At 40.2% G+C, this 15,433-nt stretch overlaps 1 protein-coding gene across 1 annotated transcript in view; it reads right to left on the bottom strand.

The window, feature by feature from the left end:
- The window catches only part of LOC5570863 (ATP-binding cassette sub-family G member 4), an 83,560-nt gene that overhangs the window by 2,629 nt on the left and 65,498 nt on the right, over positions 1 to 15,433 (bottom strand). The gene's annotated exons all lie outside the window — the stretch shown is intronic.

Raw genomic sequence — 15,433 nt, 5'->3', positions numbered from 1 at the left:
CGACAAGCATTTCGCGAAATACTATTTATACTATAAATAAGCTATTGTTTTCTCTTTTGATTGCCGGCATTCAAAAGATTAATTTGAAAAAGCTTAAACAGCAAATATTTATGGTCTATCGCCAGCTTTCTAGGCGAATCCTGACAATATACCTTCCCCAACCTCCAACTCCGTAGCACTTATGAGGGTGTCGCTGAATCGGTGGCCTCTCATTAAGTAAGTGCTACATCAACATTTCCTTCCCCTATCCCAAGTTACGGTAAAGATGGGCGTGGCCGGGAATAGCGATATTCATGCTTTTAGTTTTCTTGTTTATGATTTGAACAAGGTATACTCCCCTGCCTTGTTCTTGAAAGTAGTCAGGATGAGATTATTAAAAAGAAACATGAATGTTGCTAGTATCCAATCTACGAAGTATACCGTAACTACGCTAACGCTAACGCTAACGCTATCTAAGATTTCAACTAAGGATTTTCATGGAGATACCTTTAGCAGTTGCTCTAGAGATTCTATCTAATATTTCTACAGACTTTCAGTAATTCTTCGAGTATTGAATTTTTTTTAAGATTTATTTTAGGAATCTCTCCAGGGAATCGTCAAGATTTCGAAAAAAAAATCCGTGAGTTATTTCTTAAAAAAAAATTAGAGTAAACTCTGATAAACCTTGTGTAAGTTTAATGTAAAAGTAACTCTGAAATAACATCGGAGATGAACCAGCTATAGGGCAGAAATCTCATTAATGAAGGTAATAATAATAATAACACTGAAATGAATTCTTGACTCTTGAGGAAATTTAAGAAGACAATTTGCTAAGACAATGAAAAATCAAACGAATCTCATGATAGCCGAATTTTCCAAAGAAATTTCTCGAAAACATTGGAAATAATCTTTAAAGAAATTTGTGTAGGAATGATCGGAGGAATTGTTTGAAAAAATACTGTAGTACACACCGTTGTTAAAACTTAAATAAACTTTTGAAGATTACATGGGAATTTCCAAAGGGGAGAACTTTAAAGAAATGTTTGGTAAAACTACAAGAGTGATGAAATGCTTGGAAAATTCTTAGAGAAAAAAAAGATTTTTCGAAGGAATGTTGTATTTCTGGTAGAAAACGGGTTCTTGCAGGGTTCTTAAGCTGATATTTTTTTCAAACACTGGAATAAACCTTAATGGATTTCCTCGGAAAAAACCCCTAAGAGTTCTTTAGAAAATCTCCTAGAGCAGCAACTGGAGAATTCTGATCAGTGCAAAAAAAATCTGGAAGAAATTCTAGGCTAGTTTTGAAAAAAAAAATCAAATTGAAATTCGAGGAAATAACTGAAGGTAGTAGCTTTGAACTCCTCAAGTATTTCCTGGATCAAATTTTGGAGATGTTCTTCTGAAAATCGTTTGAAAAACCGCTGGAAGAATTTAAGGGAGAATTGGTAGAACAATCTCCTGAACTGGGGAATCTGAGACGAAATTCTTGAAGATCCTGTTGAACTCGTTATAGTCTCTGAAGGTTTCTATGGAGCCTGTACAATTTAGCATCAGGATTCAATACAAAAAGAATATGGGAAAAAGAGAGTTTAGACTCAGGATTTTCATTGTAGACATTCTCAATCGTTCTTCTCATGACCCAGAAATTTGAGGGTCGTGCACAAACCATGTCACGCTTTACTAGGTATAATAATTCCATGAAAAATCTTATCGTATCTTCCATCCTCTATTAAAATAAGTATGACGTTGATCGAGTTCATATTATATTGAGCAGATGCAGATGTTTTTGTGCGTAGTACATGTCCTACCTGTCCTACCCACTTCCCGCGCCACTGATGGTGAGAGTATGTTGGGAAAAAATGAAGGAATCTGGTGCAGCCGTCTTTCAGTAATGAGCATTCTCGTGTCTGGTACCGCGCTGGCCAAACAAAGATTTAAAAAACTGCAAAAAACATCATATCGTAAAATCATATATCTCCTAGAATACATAACCAATTTGTATTTTTTTTTTGAGAATAGCTCCTTATCACCTAGCTTTGTGTAGCCCACAATGTATTTAATTTATATATTTAATTTATATGCATTGCTTGTAATGTTCGTAATATTCGCCAGACTTGGTTGGGATTCAACAATACAATCTTGCTGACTGGTCGTATGTACGTTGATTTCGACTTTCGAATGTCCACTGTTCTAATCTTATCATCAGGACCTCAATAAATCTTCTCTACAACGACTTTTGGCCAGCTGTCGTCACGATGTAAAGTCCCGTCTACCAGCATCACCAAGTCACCAACCTTGAACTCATGGTACATCCTGTTGTCGGGCCACTTGCGACTCCGGATCAGCTCCAGACGATAAGCCGCTACCAACTTACGCCATGAACGATCGGCATAAATCTGGTAATGCTTGTAGGCGGCACGACAATCTAGATCTCGTTCATCGAAATCATGATCGAATTGGATCACGTTGTTCCGTCTTAGCAACAGCATGTTCGGCGTCAATGGTTCCGGATCAAAAGGGTCATCAGCAACGTGTGTCAAAGGTAGATTGTTGATGGTGTTCATTGCCTCACACAAAGCTTTTCGAAGCACCAGTAGGCGAATTCCGGCGCGTATTTTCATCGAAGAAAAGAAAATTTCCTTGCTGGTGCGTAATGGAAGAAAATTTCTTCTCTTCGAAGAAATGGTTTACCGGAATTCACCTACAGGTCTGTGGGATGTCGATCGTGTAACATACCACAGAGCGCAGTTTTAACGGAACGTACTAGTCACTCCCATCCAAAATGTGGAGCACCAGGGGGCACGAACTTCCATTAAACACTTCTAATGCTCAGTGATTCATCATTCTGCGGCTGGTCCAATGTCTTCACAAGCGCCTTTCGTACCGTTGTCGGTCATTATGCACTGCGGCAGTCCACGGACGGACATGAAGTATCGTATGGCCATTATACAGCTGTTTGTTTGTGCTATTTTTCCCCGAATGTCGTTTCCCCGAATGTCGTTTCCCCGAACGCCAGTTACCCGAATGCCAGTTCCCCGAATATCCCGATTCCCCGAATAACCCGTTTCCCCGAATAACCCACTTCCCAGAAAAGTTTATGGAACTAATAATTTTCATATCTTTATACAGCCATTCCATGAAAAACCGATCTAGTGGGTCTCCGAATTCCGTGCAAATTTGCTATTTTGTTCCTTATCCGAAATAAGGATACTCGTATTTTTGGATTTTTTGATTAGGGTGACCATTTCCGAAATAGGGTGACCATTTCCAAAATAGGGTGACCAGAAAAATCGCGATTTTGCAAAATTTTTATTTTTAAAAAAATTATAACTTTTGAACCGTTTGACCGATTTTCAATCTTTTTGGACGAAATGAAGGCTAAAGATTTTGACTTTTCGGGAAAAATATAGAATTTCACAAAAATTGTGTTTTTACATGAAAAAACTCAATAGTTTCCGTTTATTCGTGTTTTGAAGGCCTCGGGACCAAAGGGGTTATTGCTGCTCTCATTTTTTCTTGAAAGTTCAAAAAATTTTACGTAAACTGTCAAATTTTCAGCGATGTATGTTTTTTAGTTTTTGAGATATATTTTTTTGAAAATAAAAAATCAGTCATTTTTCATCGGCACACACTGTAGATCTCAGCGCATTAGATTTGTAATGTAAAAAAAAATCATAACTTTTGAACAGCTCAACCGATTTCCAATCTTTTTTTATGGAATGAAAGCTTAAGGTCTCAACTTTTCAGAAAAAATAGAAAAAAATAGAAAACTTCGAAAAAAAATTTTTTTCACATTAAAATATATGAAAATTTCTAAAAAAAAACTAGAAATTTTTATATTTATATTATAATATTTTTAAACTTTACAAATCTAATGCGCTGAGATCTACAGTGTGTGCCGATAAAAAATGACTGATTTTTTATTTTCAAATATATAAAAGTATATCTCAAAATATAAAGTATATCTCAAAAACTAAAAAACATACATCGCTGAAATTTTGATAGTATACGTTATATTTTCTGAACTTTCAAGAAAAAATGAGAACAGCGATAGCCTTCAAAACACGAAAAAACGGAAACTATTGAGTTTTTTCCATGTAAAAAACACAATTTTTGTGAAATTTTATATTTTTCCTGAAAAGAGTCAAAATCTTTAGCCTTCATTTCGTCCAAAAAGATTGAAAACTGGTCGAACGGTTCAAAAGTTATAATTTTTTTTTAAATAAAAATTTTGCAAAATCGCGATTTTTCTGGTCACCCTATTTCGGAAATGGTCACCCTAATCAAAAAATCCAAAAATACGTGTATCCTTATTTCGGATAAGGAACAAAATAGCAAATTTTCACGGAATTCGGAGACCTACTAGATCGGTTTTTCATGGAATGGCTGTATACAGTTCAGGGTGGTGAACGTACTGGTCATCTAATATGCACCCTTCTTTATTTGATTGGCGGTTCTTACGAGTTTTACCGTCTTCAGCATTTTAGGCAACGTTTGTATAGCCAAGAATGTCCAATTACCTCCTTCTTTTGATTGCTCATCGTTCTTTCTAATTCACCAACCTGCCACTGAAAACTATTATTGTGCCTATTTGAACAACACCTCTTTTCGGGGAAACGGGTCATTCGGGGAAATGGAATTCAGGGAAACGGGTCATTCAGGGAACTGGCGTTCAGGGAACCGACATTCGGGGAAACGACATTCGGGGAAAAGTAGTACAATCCAGCTGTTTGTAACGAGTGATGGTACCGCCTCCAGATGTACCGCTCTTGACGTCATACACGTGAACAATACAACCCATCTTTTTTTCCGCACTGCGGCCGACCTGCACAGACAGCGGCTCGAAATAATCTTTGCCGATACAGGGAATGGATACACGAACGGTGTTGTTCGCATTCCCACCTGTGGAACGGTAAGCTTTGATACAATCAAACAGGACATCTCATACCTCTTTAATTGCGAACCAATTCCGGATTGTTCACTTCAAACAGCTTACTGTTATCTTGAGTGCGACCTCGCATACGGATGATTCCATTATGGTGAAACAGTGACTATGTTCTTAGGCGTCTGCGACTCTTCTGCCTGACTTCTTCAGGTTGCACAGTTCATCCCCGAAAACCTCGGACTGCACTTTCTCATACCAAGCTCTTCTAGCATCTTCCATGTCTCGTACAGTTATCGTCAAACGCTTAGATTTTTCGTGTTTCGGCAATACTAAAATTTTTCTCATTTTCAGATAGTACGCAGTTGATCTGATCAGCCGGTTGAAGTCAGAGAACCTGGCAATGTGAGGAAGATCAAGCCGGCCTCGGGTATATCCTTGCACACTTCGTTGTCAAGTCACCAACGTTCAGCTGTGACAGAATCCAGTGCCACAAATCAACTCCATAACCACTCTCTTTTATCTTCATCACTCGAGCACCAACTTACTCCGTCAGCTTCCGAGCTCTGACAGCCTAAGCAGATCTTCAAATCGCTCCAAAAGTACACCGTGGTAATGTTCCATCATCTCCAATTGAATCCTTGCAGTTGTAGCCGCGGTACAGTCTGCGACCCCATGAAGTCGCTACTTTGGATGTCGCATATAATAGGGCAACGTGTGTTTTGCCCTTCCGACGATGAATTATGTAGCCTTATCACTCGCGTTATAAAAAGCGTGCACTTCGACATCGCCAAACAATGGTATCGCTGGGTAGTAATACCTTGGCAATCGAAATTCTCCCAGTCTTGCAGTTTCGTTCAGCCATTCCATCCATCGTGACACCAGACCGTCAGGAATTTCGTCGTTGATTTTCAGCTGAATCGTGATCAGACTAAAGCTAAGTATGCTGTTCAGCTTAAGAAAAGAAAAAATTTCTGCGGAAGAAATGGTCAAGAAATTTTCTACAGTGAGCTCCATTTGAAATGACATTTCTTTTCAACTGCGTATTGCGATCAAAGAAAAATGCTTTTCTTGACCATTTCTCGCAAGAGATAGGCGATTACTTTTCTGTTGAAGTGCATACTTCGCTTAAGCAAACACAGCAAAGATGCCCATCATAAACTTCAACAGTTCTCGCTTCGTTGGTACAGGTTAGCGCCGCTTCGCCAGATCGGATTCGCTGGTTCAGTTTAGGAAAGTTAAGTGGAAAATCAAACTCATCGGACTGCATGTCCCACCTGATTCCGAGCACACGGACATCACTCTGGATCTCCGCTACAATTTCAGCATCGAGGGAATCCAACACGGCTTTCGAGTTGGACGAAAACTTCACCACTTTGAATTCATCTTCATCGTGCACCTCGATCACACGTTGAACCAATACAATAGCGGCTGTCTCGGTATCTGTACAGTCGAAATAATCATCGCCGCAATGCTGCTTGATGACAGCTCGTTCAATACCGGGTTTTATTTTTTCTTCCAACTCCTTCACATTGAAGTTTTTGATGATCTGTGCCATTGATGGAGACGAAACAGTACCGAATATCATCACTTGCACCACGTACACGTTGGGAGGATCCGAGTGATTCACCCATAGCTCGTGCCTATGTACTGTATTTTGTTTTTTGTTTTGTTTTTTTTTTAAGATTTAAGCATGTTTAAAAACATGTTTTAAGTGATTTTTGATTTAGCTGATATGGGGTAACATCGATCACCTATGTAAACAACATTCAGTAATGTTGAAAACTTAGTTACTTACTCAAATCATGGTCCCCGAAGCCGAATATGAAGGCCAAACGCTTACAAATCATTTACTTTTTGAGTTATTTTAATATTAAAAACACTCCGAACCACGGAAAACGCCTAAAGGTAGGCAATATACTAATGTAATTCTTTATTCTTTACAGTAATTCGTTAATGTTGCCTAATTAAGCATACTTATGAAAGTTTTAACAACGGAATCGTTTTCGGCGATGCAATTTTGAGTAAGAACAGCATTTTCCTTGCTCATATCGTTTGCAGAACTTATGTGAGACACGAATCTTCGGTAGTGTCATCCTTACCCATTGAGATCATTGTTTCGAAGAGTAGACAAATTTACGCATAAGAAAAACGCAATTTTCGCAAAAATCTTAACTTTTTTTAGCTCATGAATATAAATAAAAGAAGCACCTTTTATGATTTGGAAATGTGCCATCAATAAAAGATGATACGAACTTTTTACGAGATGAGTCATTCCGATCAATGTTACCCCGCTGATCAATGATACCCCGGATTACGGTTTCAGAAGTTCTGTGTTTCAGAAAGCTCCTGTAGCTCTAACTGCCTAGCGTATCCCTTATCGTCATAATCCTGAATCTTCGCGCAGTAGTGATCAGCAAACTCAGGATTATTATCCATCTTATTCTCAATGATTTGCAGACGTTTCAAGGCTGCTTTGCGCGAAGACAAAGTAGTTGTATTTGTAAATCTGCTCAACCTTAAAACGTTTACCACGTAATCTAATCGAGCGGTGCATGATGTCCAATGCACGCTGGTCTTTGTCGGCTATTTTCACCGACTGGTCAGAAATCCCGAATACCATTCGTCCAACGATAGCTTACAGGGGCGATCGATCCCCACAGTCCGATACTTTCAGCAACGGCAGCATCTTTCATCGACAGCGACAAGCCTTCATCAAACAGAGCAAAAACTTCCTCGACTCCTCGTGGACCATGATGCTCAGATTTGACTCCAGCTGGAATCACCGCTTTGAAGGAAAATATTTCGCTTAAATTCCTGTGTTTTGAGTGCCGCAAAAATCAGTTCAGTCTTAACGACTTGCAGAAAAAGTGCTCTGAAATGCTAATGAAGATCACTCAGCTCTCTGATTTAATGACTGCCACTGAAGAACGAATGAAGCAAATTATTGCTGATCAACTCGACAATTTTCAGAAATCTCTCCCGCCGCAGTACCTGCCTAACATTTGCGCAAAATCTTATGACCCAGCAACTCAGAATATGTCCGTGCCTGAAAATCCTTCCGTTACTTCCCAAGAAACTTCCAAAACTAGTGGGACTAGGGAGTCTTACGCTGCTGTTACCCGTACTCGCCTCAGCAAATCACGAAATCTGACGCACTCTGTTACTCCTACTGATACCGGCGTACTCAGATCAGGGAAGAGACGTTTTATGCCAACCCCGGAGTTAGTCTATCAGGATCAAGCTGTGACGACCGATATACCACACCTAAAACCAGTGCAATAAAACGACTTGAAGAAACCGTGCTTTTAAAACCAAAGATTGGACAAAGTACCGAAGCAACGAAAACAGATATTCGATCGAAGCTGAACCCATCACAGTTTGGCGGCATCCATTTATTACGTAACGCTAAAATTGGAAATTCTCGACCCCCTCCCACCCCCCTCCGTAACGCTTTTTGTATGAACAATTTCAAATTTTTGTATGAGCCGTAACGCTGTAGCCTACTCCCCCCCTCCTTCTAGAGCGTTACGTAATTTGTGGATGCCGCCTTTGCTGTAAAAGATATTCGATGCCGCGAAAACGATGAAGTTGAAGTCCGCTGTGAAAATAGTGCTATTGCATTAAAAATGCAACGGGCCGCAAGCGATAAACTTGCAACCGCATACGACATTAGTCTGCAGGAAGTAGAGTTTTCAATTTTCCCGGGATTTGACTTCCCGGGAAACGGGAAATAAAATTGTCATTTCCCGGAAATTCCCGGGATCCCGGGAAATCCCTAAAACCTGTAAATTAAGCTAATTTGATGCAGTTCTTTGATTTTTTTACATTTAATGTATTATATGGGCCCTATTTTATAAGTCGAGTCGATCGAAATGACTCGACTGAAATCACTGTCGACCAAAAAATTCGCTCGACACGGCTCTGTCACTCGAGTTTTTTGACAGTTGTCATTCTATGTGACCGGATTACTATTGCAGTCAACGTGTGACATCTGAAATATGCATGCTTACTTTGATCGACAATGACTACAGATGAGTCACTTGAGATCGCTCGATTTTTAAAATAGACCCCTTTATTTTAGAACAGTAAATCAGCACGATTATTTCTCTTATTTGTGAGTAATTTATCTATGTTTCTACAAAAATTCTGTTGGCTTCGTTTTTTGATAGTTGAAGCCTTCATCAGGTCATGCTATACAAATCATCTTAAATTCAAATAATACTTGCCAACATTTAGGAGTCTGTTTTTGTAAATCGAACCATTTTATGTGACTCGTCTGCAGTCACTGTCGAACACAGTAGGCATGCATATTTCAGAAGTCACTCATCGACTACCATAATAATCCTGTCACATAGAGTGGACAGCTGTCGAATAATTCGAGTAACAGAGTCGTGTCGAGAGTGAAATTGTTTGGTCGACAGTGGCTCCAGTCGAGTCGTTTTTGATCGACTCGACTTATAAAATAGACCCCTAATCAATCATTTCAAACACTATAATAACAACCAACTAGAGCCTTTCGCTAAAAATTCCGACTGTTACATTTGATAGAAACCGTAAGCGAGATAGATCAACGAGGTCTGAGCTCGTATGGAAAGCAACAAAAATATATAAATCATAAAAGGTCTATAAACCTACTCAAATCATGGAATAAATCCCTCGAAAGTTCCTTTATATTGTATTGCATATGAACTTTCTTGGAAAAACATATCGTCAAAAATATATGCATTTATTAATAACTATTTGATTACGAAAAAAAAACCTCCAATAATCATCAAAATATAATTAGTAATCTAGTGAGGACATTTGTTAGTATGATGTAAAAAGTAAATTGTGCGATAGTTTACTTGAATATATATTCTCAATTCTTCATTGAGACAGAGCTTCCCGGGAAATACGGGAATCCCGGGAAATAGAAAATCATTTCCCGGGAAACGGGAATCCCGGGAAATCTCATTTCCCGGGAAATGTTCTCGGGATTGAAAACTCTAGCAGGAAGCTCTAAGGCCTAGAGTAAAATTTTCTGGTTTCTCCGAAGACCTTGCGGATACACCGTTGCTCGATATGTTGAGAAGACAGAATAGAATCCCCGAATCTGCGAAACTAAAAGTGATTCGGTTGAGTAAAAGTGAAAGAGGGAAGATCAGCACAATGTACGCAGTTCTTGAAGTTGACGCAAGTACATTTGACTTGCTTGTGAGAATGCTGCGCGTTATTATCGATTGGGACAAATGTCAAGTGATGGAGGCAATCAATGTGAACTGATACTTTCATTGCTCTGAATACGGTCACATAGCTTCCACCTGCAGTACACTCGTATGCTGTCCTAAGTGCGCTGAATTGCATGAAGCACACGAGTGTATGTCCGATTTTTTGAAATGTGTCAACTGTGATCTGAGAAACCGGGAACTAAAGGTTCACCTGAGGAACAATTGGATGTATGTCATTCGGCAAATTGCCCAATATATCAGAAACGATTACAACGTCTGCGTCAACGGATCGATTATTCCATATAGCAATCAGGGCTAATCAACGGTGTACAAGCCGTGGCAGATCATCCAAGGTTGGAAAACAGTTTATCAATAGCAGTGGTGAACCCTGCTTTGTCAGGTAAAATAATAAATAGTATTGCCGTGTGCATTTGAAACGCAAATATCAAATGCGGGAACACTAAACGCGGTAAGATTTTCTACAAGAAATGCGATGTCAAAGATAGATTTTTCTTGCTAGGTCGGCGGTGATTTTGAAGATCGTTGCTAGGTGTCCTTTGATTGTTTTGTGTTACCGCATTTGGAGCACCTATAGTCAAGATTTGCATCTCAAAAGCAAACAGCAATATATGTCCTGCCGAGTTGGTTGATACTACACAGCACTTAAGGCCGCACGGGACGTCATTATACTCATCCTATCCATTTGAAGAAGCAGATCTCAAGTACCACTCCATATATGGATGTGAAAAAATTATCACTATATACTATATATGTGGTGCACAATCGATTAAATTTTCAGCTTCATCGGTTCACTAAAACTCGAGATTTGCTTCGGCAAAGTTTTGATGATAATTGTTAGAGTGAGACAAAAGATAGGGAAAATAACACGGTCTCCCGTGTCCCTTTAAGTGTATCCCGTCGATGAGATGTCAGCCTACTGTTCGAGCTTCGATATGGATCATGAAACAGTTGAGAACCCTGTTTCGCCAGGTAAAATTAAGAGTAGGGAGCCGGATCCTATTCTTGGCACTTTTGATTCACTTCGCTAGTGTTTTTTTTTTAAAGCTACAGAGCTCACATTTAGCCACAATATGCATTGTACTAAAGCGCGCTTCTTATTGCAAAGTTTCAGACAATTCAGCCGAGCAAAACCCCCCAGGACAAAGTGAATCAAGGAAGTGCCCAAGTAGCTCTGCACCCTATATGCTCTGCCGAAGCGCTTGATATTGCACCGCACTCAAATGAGACCTTCCCCCAGGACCACGTGAACGTTGACGGTATCAGCATTTACTACCAGAATGTACTGGGGCTACGTACAAAGATCGACCATTGCTACACATCTGTCTGCGATTCTGAACAAGACGTCGTGATCCTCACCGAGACGTGGCTAAACGACCATTTCCATTCCTGTCAACTGTTTGGGAATTAATACAGTGTTTATCGCCGTGATCGTGATCCTGTTGCTACAGGCAAGATGCGTGGTGGTGGAGTACTTATTGCAGTCTCTAACCTTCAGCTCTTCAGAATTGATTGTTGAGGATAACTGCGGATTGGAACAGCTCTGGGTTAGCCTTAATGGTGGCTCAAGGAAAATTGTTTTTGGCGTTGTATACATTCCTCCAATCAGTGCGTGAATAATGCAGTTTGTACCTAAGATTCGAAAGAAACAGAGGCCAGTTTGGTCAAACTCTCGACTGCGAAGGCTAAAACGTAGAAGGGCTGCTGCTTTAAAAACATAATGCCGCGACCGAAATGAATTGACGAAACGAAATTTTTCAAAAGCCAGCAATCGCTACAGGAATTATAACCGATACCTCTATTCAGAATACGTACGTCGAAAACAGAACGATTTGAAAAGCAATCCGAAACGGTTCTGGTCATTCGTTAACGAGAAACGCAAAGAATCTGGCCTACCAGCTCAAATGGCGTCATTTCTTAGTGAAACATGCAATTTATTTGCGAAACACTTTTCTAACGTCTTTACGACTAGCAAACTCAATGGTTAGCAGATCGATGAAGCTCTCAAGTGTGTTCCAGTTGGTGTTTGTGACATCAACATTACCAGCTTTTCGCAACAAGAAGTCCAATTAGCTATTAATCAACTTAAACCGTCCAACTCCCCTGGGCCCGATGGAATACCTTCTAGTGTACTTCGAAACTGCGCTAACTCGTTAGTGAAGCCGTTGCAGACAATCATCAATCAGTCCCTCTTCCAAGGCGTTTTTCCCAGGGGGCCGATATGATGGCCGTATTTTGTTGCCTCTTATCGAACGCAAGCAGCGCTCACCAATACTATTACGCTATAAGCAATGCAGCTGGTGCGAATGTGGGAAAACGAACCTAGGCACACAAAATCTATGCATATTGTTCGTTATTATTGCCATAGCGTAGCTCGCGGTTTAAAATAAAAGTAAGTTGCATTTCTATCATCGTGAAAAGCACAATGAAGTGTTTTTTTCCTTCTTGCGGTGTCGATTTTCATAATCTGAAGAACAATTATAACGATGATAACATTTCGCATCATAAGTTTCCAACCAATATCGATGCGCGGGATCGATGGCTAAATGCCATTGCTAACGCGGATAAAAATTGTTAAGAAAACCAAAGACATTCAATGCACATTCTCACATACCAGCTATGCGCAGTTTTTGTCTTGTTTGGCGCATTTTGTCCCATTTTCTCTTATACGGATGGTAAACATTCAACAAATATATGAGTGTGCGTGAAAATTGCAACTGGAGTATAAATTTATGCTCCCGATAAGAAGGCACAACAAGACCTGTCAAATACCATATTAAAAAACTATGATGCCATCCCTCTGGTTTTTCCGGAGGATTGGAAACGGTCTGTTATTTTCCCCGTATTCAAAAACGCAACCGCAGTCTTGTTACCAACTATCGTGGAATCACCTCGCTCTGCGCGGGGTCGAAACTTTTTGAGATTCTCATTGGCCAGTCTATGCAGCATTCAGTTGCGCATTATATTTCAACTGATCAGCACGGATTTTATCCTAGTCGTTCGATCAATTGAGTTTAGCTCCTTCTGTTTGCGCCACATGGAGAACGGAGCACATATCGACACAGTTTATACTGACATCAAAGCCGCCTTTGATCGCGTCAACCATGCTGTACTATTAGCTAAGCTCAGCCGTTTAGGCAAAGACAAATAAAAGACCTCCATGTCCCTTGCAGTTGCCCAAAATTTTATGGCTCATAAGGCAATCTAGAATGCTGTGAAAAGTGTACTGCGATCTGTCAAACTTGGGTACCTTTTGCACTACCGAGGGACCGAATGCAGTACTAGAAGTGGTACCCAATCTGAGCCCGAGTGCGACGGACCTGGTTTAGGTGCCTCCGAAAAAATTGTGCAATGGTTGGAATCTTATCTTTCCAATCGTTCACTGCCTGTGAAACTTGGAAATGCTGAGTCGTGGAGCTTTTACAGTACCTCTGGAGTTCCACAGGGTAGCAACGTTGGACCACTTCTTTTTTTGATCTTCTTCAATAATGTGTGCTTAGTACTTCCTAAAGGATGCAAAATTGTTTATGCTGATGACGTCAAAATCTATTTAGAAGTCCGAACAGCTGATGACTGCAGATACCTACAACAACTTATCGATATTTTCTCCCACTGGTGTACTGCAAACCGACTTGGTGTTTGTGTTTCAAAATGCTCTGTAATCAGTTTCACTAGAAAGAAGTCACCATTGATCTACAGTTACACGTTGTTGAACGAACCCATCAAGCGTGAATCGATTGTTAAAGATCTTGGTGTTTTGCTGGATTGCGGTATGACATTTCAAGATCACTATAGCGCCATCATAGCTAAAGCCAACAAAAATCTCGGATTTATCATGCGAACTACAAAAGACTTTGAGGATCCGTACTGTCTGAGAGCACTCTACTATTCGTTGGTGCGGTCAGTGCTCGAGGCAGCTGCAATTGTCTGGAGCCCCTACACCGATATTTGGTCGAACAGAATTGAAGCGGTACAGAAGAAGTTCGTCAGATCTGCACTTCGGCGTCTTCATTGGACGAACCCCGTTCACCTTCCCCCGTACAAAAACCGTTGCTTGCTACTGGGCATGGAGTCCTTAACCAAAAGACGGCGGAACACTCACGCAGTATTTGTAGCTAAGCTGCTCAAAGGGGAAATCGATGCCCCAAATATTTTAACGAAGCTGAACATCAACGCAACCTCAAGAGTTCTGCGGTACCGAAACTTTTTACGACTTCCTTTCCACCGGACATCTTATGGAAAACATGAACCAATAAGTGCCATGTGCGAAATTTTTAATTCTGTGTACTATCTTTTCGATTTTAGGGGTCTGTTTTGTAATTCGAGCGAATTCACGTGACTCGTCTGTAGTCATTGTCGATCAAAGTAAGCATGCACATTTCAGATGTCACCCGTCGACTCCCATAGTAATCCAGTCACATAGAGTGACAACTGTCGAAAAACTCGAGTGACAGAGCCAAGTCGAGCGGAATTTTTGGTCGACAGCGACTCCAGTCGAGTCGTTTTGATCGACTCGACTCATAAAATAGGGCCCTTGGTGTTCTCCGAGGCGCTTCCTCCAGCGGCAACAAGGATCAGGAATTGCTCGCACTTCTCCAGGCCAGAGTTGGAACTTGAACCGGACTGTAGCTCAAACTTCTTCATCTCACACTCTCGTTGTATGCATAGATTTTGGGAGATATTCGTTCCTCCTCGGGTTGTATAATGATTAATTTGCTTAACTTGTTAAAATGTTTGTAGATCTGAAGACATTGGAGATAATCTTCAATACTTACTGAACTCAATACAATTCCAATTATGTTCCACATTGGCCACTATCCCCAGAGCACCTAGAACCTACAGAATAAGTCAGTGCATTTAATTGATATGCTTTCGAAAGTATCATCTAGAAATTTGATATACGGTTACTGATAAGGATAATATATGCATGATCATATACTCCGAAACCAGTTTAGATAAATAGCCATGTTTCGGTAGATTTCCACCGGCATTCAATTTTCAATTGGTTCAATCTAATTCTAATTCTAAATACGAGAAATCAAAGTCGCTGTTTGAAATGTCACTCTATTTTACAATCGTGGTGAAATGACGAGCACTCATCCCAACGGCACTGCAGCAGCGTCCTCGGAATCATCCTCAAATTGCCGTATTGTCAATTATTCGTAATATATCAGTTGTTGTATGATGCTATGAGATCGATTAAGAGATTATAGCAAGTACATGGTAAACACATTAGGGAATATAACACCAATAACTCTTTAACACACATTTGTTGGCCCTGAAAAGGGCCTATTGAATTGTTGAATTCGCGTAACACGGACACATTTTGACGGCGCACAGGTTG

The sequence above is a fragment of the Aedes aegypti genome, chromosome 2 (genome assembly GCF_002204515.2).
Source record: "Aedes aegypti strain LVP_AGWG chromosome 2, AaegL5.0 Primary Assembly, whole genome shotgun sequence".
In the NCBI taxonomy this organism is placed as follows: Eukaryota; Metazoa; Arthropoda; class Insecta; order Diptera; family Culicidae; genus Aedes; species Aedes aegypti.
The sequence above is the reverse complement of the archived record's forward strand: the minus strand, read 5'-3'. Positions and strand labels throughout refer to the sequence as shown.